Here is a 7,672-nt window from a genome sequence, read left to right as displayed (position 1 = left end):
GTCGTGGTCGGTCCTGGGCAGGCAATATTGATTTGGGCATCAACTTGTTTATAATTGAATGTGTTGCGCCATTTCTGTCTCACTCCCATCGAGTCACATCAAAATATTCTGCTCGTCCTGTAAAGACTACGTGACGTCGCATCGAATCCTTGTCGTCCGGGTCGCCGCGAACTCCAAACGGCGCAGAATCTATGGGGTATGACGTCACGAGTGACTGTGAGGTATAGATTTTGCGTCGTTCGGGCCGCTGCGAACACGCCCTTAGTGATTGCTGAGAAATAATTACTTTCCCGACAGGAGCACATCTGGCGCAGCATGAAGCTGGAGTCTGTGCACCTCTGGACGTCACGGTTCGGTGCAGGACAAGTGGCACCAAGTGTGTCAAGTCCACGAGCCCCGCGAGCGCCCGGCCCGCTCCAGTCGGGCCACGGGAGGCGGTGCATTTCACTGGCGGCCGGAGCGATTTACGGCAGCTGACCGGCGCCTGACGCCGTGCGCTGATGAGATTTACAATGACAGCGGGACATGGGCTTGAGCCAAGGCGGTGATTGGTCGGTCGGTGGCGGTGTTTGACTCCAACCGTGGGATCGCATCTTATCACGCGGAACCCTGCGGCGTGACAACACGAGAATTTATGTCCGTGAATATAGATCCCTTCATCAGTGGATGTGTGATTATCAGGCAGCACGGCAAATCATGCCAGTGGCCCTGACCATACGGCATGGACACCGAACTGGGTCATGCTTTAACGGGACCGATTACACCACGACGGTGCAGAAGTCCATGAAATGCAAATGGACCGTTCCGGCAGTCCAAGAAGACGCATTTTTCATGGGGAAGCCTATTCTGAAACGGCGGCAACCTATGCATCGAAGACCAACGCGCTCTGCCATTTCCTAGATTATTCACGACCCAAGAGATCATGAATATCAGCCCAAGCTCCGCGGAAGGGCTACCCAAGCTCCGCGAAAGGGCCCCAGCCAACGGCGGCGGAATGTCCGTCGGCAAAACTGGACCTGGCACAGCATAGCAAACTATTGCTCTCCATCTCGCAAGGAAGCCACGCCTTTTCTAAGTGATCACCAAAAACTGTTGTGGTTTCCCCATTAGACGCGGCGTTTAAGGTGGGCTGAGGAAGAGAGCTTGGTGCGGCTCCGCCTAACGTCGACATGCATGCAGGGGTGCCGGTAGGCGTTAACCACTGCGCGTCTGGAAACCGGAGGTACGGGGTTCGGTTCCCCGCGGTGCCCGTCCTTCCTGCCAGGGTGAGAGGCAGGAGACGTCATAAAGCCTCAGCAGCTGAGTGCGTCGTAGAGCCCCAATGACGCACACAACGTCGGCGTGCATTTACTTGGACCGCATATTGACTATGGTGTGGCATTGAGAGAAACCATTTTCAGACAGCGGCCCCGACTGGCCAGAGAGGTTCGTCGCCGTGGCTGATTGCCTTCCTTCCGCCCGTCCTGAGCTCGTTTCCGGGAGGCTCGGCTCTGGCTCTGGCTCTGGCTCTGGCTCTGGCTCTGGCTCTGGCTCTGGCTCTGGCTCTGGCTCTGGCTCTGGCTCTGGCTCTGGCTCTGGCTCCGGCTCCGGCTCTGGTGCTGGCTCTGGTGCTGCTCTGGCTCTGGCTCTGGCTCTGGCTCCGGCTCCGGCTCTGGTGCTGGCTCTGGCCCCGGCTCTGGCGCTGGCTCTGGCTCCAGCCCTGGCGCTGGCTCTGGCTCTGGGTCCGGCCCTGGCTCTGGCTCTGGCCCCGACACTGGCTCGGGTTTAGTCTGTGCTCGGGTCAGGCCGGTCCGATCGTGCCACACGCCACACCGCTGACGGCCGCCGCAGGAACGGACGGTCACGGCGCCGACGAGAGCCGGCCGGCGTGGTCTGAGGCGCCGCCAGCGCTCTCCGCTCCTGGGCTGTCGCCACGGTGACGCCTAACTCGGCCGGGGTCGCTGGCAGCAGAGGACACTAGAGCGGTGCCGCCGATGCCGCCGCGTCCCTGAGCCTCGGCGACGGCTCCTGTGGACGCCGGCCGGCAGCCGCCGGTGCCAGTGCCCCTCCCCGCAGAGGCGACAGGCGTCAGTGGGGCGTTCGGCGTGATCGGGCCGGCGCGCCCGACTGGTCCCGCCAGCGAGACCCGCTCCGCCCCGCCGCCGCATCTCCACGGCTGGCGCCGCTTCGCTGTGTTAACATGCGGAAAACGTCACGCGACTGTGATCGATTCTGATTGATCCCAGCGGCTGACGTGACGGCATAGGCTCGTATCAGTGTGCTTTAACAAAATATGCAGACGCCGGCACCCGGGCGTCTCGCGACACTACAAATACACGGGCTGTAGAGTCTGCCGGAGGACGCGCGTGATCGAAGTCAAACCACAGCTAAGTGCGTGCTTACCGTGTGCGAATCAGAGGCGTGGATTGAACTTAAGCATCTTGGTGCCTCTAACCTGCACGACAGGAGGTTATCACAAACAACAGAGTTTGCCGTGGCACATTTCCGTATAATTTATCGCCTGAGATGCAATACGACGAATCCATTGAGAACGTGTGTAAATTGGTGCTTAGAAATGTCTGTAAGATGACATTACTATCAGAGACATTCGAAAAGCATTGCAGTGCTTCAGTAAGCATGGACAGGAAAACTGGAATCTCCCAAGAAATGGGGGTCCTCAAAACGGAACAAACAAATACCATATGAAGCACTTATCTAGCACACAACCCCTATGGAGTTCTACCGCAAACCGGAAGTCCTTGCAAGCACTGCAGAGGCTACATAAGGACATCTCCACCCGAGTGCCGCATAACTTTCCCAAGAATTCCGAAGGCAGCGGCTTTCACGGTGTCCACGATTCTCTCCGACCGCCTCGGCCAGGGAATACAGATAACGCAGTGACACAGTCCGTTAAACCTCCCCTCTCTGATTGTCATCAACTGCTAATCTCACCCGGCACCCAGCAAATTGGGTGACTGAGCGCTATTTGGGCAGAAGTATCATCCATCAGCACCACACAAGAGAGCCGGCGGCTCCGAACTCCTCAACTTTGAACAACCTGGTAACATCCGGCCAGTGCAGTGTGTCCATCCGAGCCCACCGGCGTCGCCGGGCCGTCTCCGTCGTCAGCCTGGTCAGCCGTCACCCGCTACTGGCCCTCAGCCGGGGGTGCCGACATCGCTGCCCGCGCCCCGTCTCGCGGGCCACCGCCCGGCCCGCCCGTCCCGTCCCGCGAGCACCGCCCGGCCCGTCCGTCCCGTCCCGCGAGCACCGCCCGGCCCGTCCTGTCCGTCCCGCGAGCACCGGCCCGGCCCGTCCGTCCCGTCCCGCGGGCCACCGGCCCGGTCCGTCCGCCCCGTCCCGAGAGCACCGCCCGGCCCCTCCGTCCCGTCCCGCGAGCACCGGCCCGGCCCGCCCGTCCCGTCCCGCGAGCACCGGCCCGGCCCGTCCGTCCCGTCCCGCGAGCACCGGCCCGGCCCGTCCGTCCCGTCCCGCGGGCACCGGCCCGGTCCGTCCGCCCCGTCCCGAGAGCACCGCCCGGCCCGTCCGTCCCGTCCCGCGAGCACCGGCCCGGCCCGCCCGTCCCGTCCCGCGGGCACCGCCCGGTCCGTCCGTCCCCGTCCCGCGGGCAACCGCCCGGCCCGCCCGTCCCGTCCCGCGAGCACCGCCGCGGCCCGTCCTCCCGTCCCGTCCCGCGAGCACCGCCCGGCCCGTCCGTCCCGTCCCGAGCACCGCCCGCCCCCGTCCGTCCCGCGGGCACCGCCCGGCCCGCCCGTCCCGTCCCGCGAGCACCGCCCGGCCCGCCGTCCCGTCCCGCGAGCACCGCCCGGCCCGCCCGTCCCGTCCCGCGAGCACCGCCCGGCCCGTCCGCCGATCGGCGTGACGGCATCGGAGGAGCACTGACTCGGCAAATCAGCTCGAGGGTAATGGCGTGGTGCAAATCAGCGCCGCGCCGGCTGACCGATGGCAGCACGCGCTGTGACCTGATTGGCTGGGGCCGGCCGGCCAGCCGTGGACGTCACAGTGGCCGGCGATCGGCAGATCACACTGGCCCAGTTCGAGTCGTTTATCTGACATCGGGGGTCAGTCATCCGGCCGCCGCCGCCGGCAGAGGTACCGGCGAAGGTGGCATCAAACGGCCGCCATATTGCAAAGGTTTGGTTGGTTTTTGTTATGGACGTCTCCAAGCCCATAGGGAAATGTTTGTAGAAGACCGCAAAGCTCTGTCCATAAACTGAGCCTATGGTATGAGATGAATCAGGGGTTTCTTCAAACACGACACAAGGCACGTTATGGACCACCAGCTCTGCTACAAAAACAAACCGTCGCCGACGTCTCGAAAACTCAAGGCACATATAGTTAGATGCATTGCTATGAAGTCCGAGAAGCTTGCAATGTGTTACCGGGAAGTTTCGCTGCTCCTCCCATTGGCGCAGTGATCGGCACATCTCCTGAGCTTTGTAGCACTGTCCAAATGACACCGAAACAGGCGTCCCAGAGAACTTTTCAGCATCGGTTGCGACACCAATCCCATAAACCACTCTGCGGAGAGAGACCAATTTCATCCAGATGATCCAACTCATCAAGACCAGTGCCACGTCCTTAGATGTGATGATGTGTTTGAAGGAAGACTATCTCGACTGAAGACGTTATATCTTCAATATCATGAATTCAGCACCCAGCGTTTTGGTAACAGACATCTGCAAAAGTCATTTCGAGCCGTTTGCAATGATACCATTGCCCTTGCGCTAAGCTGTAAAGACCCAGTGGGGGTCTTCCGGCAAGACCCCACAACAGCAGCCTGCGAGCAGCAACCTAGCGGCGGAGGCCTGACGGCGGAGGCCTGACGGCGGAGGCCTGACGGCGGAGGCCTGAAGGCGGAGGCCTGACGGCGGAGGCCCGGGAGTGTAAACCAGCAGCGGCCCGGAAACATAAACCCGTTAGTAGGGCTCCCGCAATGGTGTCAGGGGATCCACAGCTGTCATCCAAGACGGGGCGTCACTGGGGTCAGGCGGCGGGGTACGGACAGTAAAACACCAATAACAGGGAACCGACGGCAGAGACCCGTTAGCAGGGGTCAGGAGGGATACGAAGGTACCCGGTAGGCGACCGGTACCACCGCCCGTCGCGCTCTCGGCCGGTACCGCCGCCCGTCGGCCTCTCGGCCGGTACCGCCGCCCGTCGCCCTCTCAGCCGGTACCGTCGCCCTCCTCAGCCGGTACCTTCGGACCACTCCCGGCCGGAGCCGCCGGTGCTGCGGCGCCGGCACCGAGTCAGTGCCATGCCGCGTTGGCTCGCGCGTTGATTAGCTGGCCGCTGATATGTGCCACCGAGGTGGTGTCGCGCAACGCAGTGATTGTGGCGCCAGCTGCGTGGAATGGCACTAATGCGGCGTTAGGTGACGCCGTGCCACCGCGTGGCTCCGACGGAGAAAGGCGACAGAATGTCACCACAAAAAGACAACCCCACCACTGCTAACACCGGCCCGTCCACACAAAGTCACCGGGACCGATATGGCCGTGTCCGTCCTGTGGAAATTCTCAAAGATGTATCACCGGCCAAGCTCTCTGTGCCAAACATGCCAAGCGTATTCAGAACTACGTATCACAAAGAAGCCTGATCTTAGAGATATAATGAATAATTAAACTTCCCATAGTGAGATGCACCGCAGTTAACTGCGAGGGAAAACCCACGCATTACTTGACACTGACAACGTATCATTACCGCTCGAAATTATGCAAATGAGGAAAACCACGGGCCCGTGGCGCGAACTAGCCGGCACCCAAGCGGCGTGTGCCTCCTCCAATCGCCACGGCGTCGCGCCGGCGTGATGTCCGTCCTCCTGGAGGGGCTCTCGGCGGCGAGGGCGCTACCGCCAGCGCTCGCTGTCGGCTTCTCACAGCCGACGGCCCGGCAGCCGGAGGGTGATGAATCGGCTCCATTGTCGGAGCGCGTGTTCGCCTGAGAACGTGACGGAGGGCCCGCTGAGAGGCCACCGCGCAGATTAACAATTACGCGCTGGGCGACGCGGGAGTCGGAGTCCACCGCCGCGACCTCGGCCATCAGTTGACTCGATTGACGGGGCGCGGGTCAGCGGAATGTAGTCATGCTGAAGCTGATCATCGGACTGACTCCACACCGGGGCTGATCATCAGACTAACCCGTACCGGAGCTGATCTTCAGTCTGACCCCGCACCGGAGCTAATCATCAGACTGAATCCACACCGGAGCTGATCATCAGACTGACCCCGCACCGGAGCTGATCATCAGACTGACCCCGCACCGGAGCTAATCATCAGACTGGCCCCGCACCGGAGCTGATCATCAGACTGACTCCATACCGGAGCTGATCATCAGACCGACCCCGCACCGGAGCTGATCATCAGACTGACCCCGCACCGGAGCTGATCGTCAGACTGACTCCCTACCGGAGCTGATCATCAGACTGACCCGCCAGTACACCTGATGAGAGATGCGTCGGCTGACCTGGTACACACAGTGATGTATGGTCGCCGGTGGGGAGCGCGCACAAACGCACGCCGTGGCCGCCTGTATGTTTTCCACGGTTTCGTCTGACTGACCCCTGAGCCGCGGCCGATACATCGTCTGACTGACCCCTGAGCCGCGGCCGATACATCATCTGACTGACCCCTGAGCCGCGGCCGATACATCGCCTGACTGACCTCTGAGCCGCGGCCGATACATCGTCTGACTGACCCCTGAGCCGCGGCCGATAGATCATCTGACTGACCCCTGAGCCGCGGCCGATAGATCATCTGACTGACCTCTGAGCCGCGGCCGATAGATCATCTGACTGACCCCTGAGCCGCGGCCGATAGATCATCCGGGTTTCATTAAGCTTTCCGGCCGATGGCTGCCGCTGTTATCACTGCCTGTGATTGGTGGGGCTCTAAAACTCGGCGCAGCAGTCGTCCGCTGAGTTACGACGGCCACGCGCTCTGTCTCGGTCGACTGGGCTCGTCTCATCGGGCGCTCACGCGGCTCGGGTCCCGCGGGAGCCGCGCACGACCGGCCGGGCCCGACGCCCCGCCGCCGGCCGGTCCGGCGCCCCGCCATCGGCCGGGCCCGACGCCCCACGACCGGCCGGGCCCGACGCCCCACGACCGGCCGGGCCCGACTCCCGCCATCGGCCGGGCCCGACGCCCCGCCGCCGGCCGACCGTCTCCCGGGCGGTGGTCGGCGCCGCTCCGGTCCCGGCTCGGGCGCCTCTCGAGCGGCGCGCGCGGGTTGCGTCAGACGCGCTGCCAACAGGTCCTCCAGGTTGACATGAGATCACTTTCCCGGTAATGAGCGAAGGCCCGCGGCTCGGCCGCACAATGAATAAGAGGCCGGCGCAGGGCGCCGTGACCGGCGGGTCAACCAGTCATTAACCCGGCTGACTCGGGACGGCCCGAGGCTGACTGCCGGCTTCCGGATCCCAACCTCGGCTCCGGGTCAGGCCCAACCCCACGTCACGTCTCTGATAGGACTGGGGCGCCATGATCCAGCTGCAGCTGCTCCAGTCCTAGCGCAAGCCCGCGGCTTCATCTACGGTTTCTGCACGAGATTGGCCGGCAGCTCCAGCGGTACCTCTCGGAACTAGACTCCGGCTCCAGACCAAGCTGAGTATGACTGAGTCTATGACTCAGTTGCGCTGAGTATGACTCTGGATGCAGTCTCATGCAGAACATCT

This window comes from Pollicipes pollicipes, unplaced genomic scaffold (assembly GCF_011947565.3).
Source record: "Pollicipes pollicipes isolate AB1234 unplaced genomic scaffold, Ppol_2.1 Scaffold_6464;HRSCAF=7665_pilon_pilon_pilon, whole genome shotgun sequence".
NCBI lineage: Eukaryota > Metazoa > Arthropoda > Thecostraca > Pollicipedomorpha > Pollicipedidae > Pollicipes > Pollicipes pollicipes.
Note: the sequence above shows the minus strand (reverse complement) of the source record.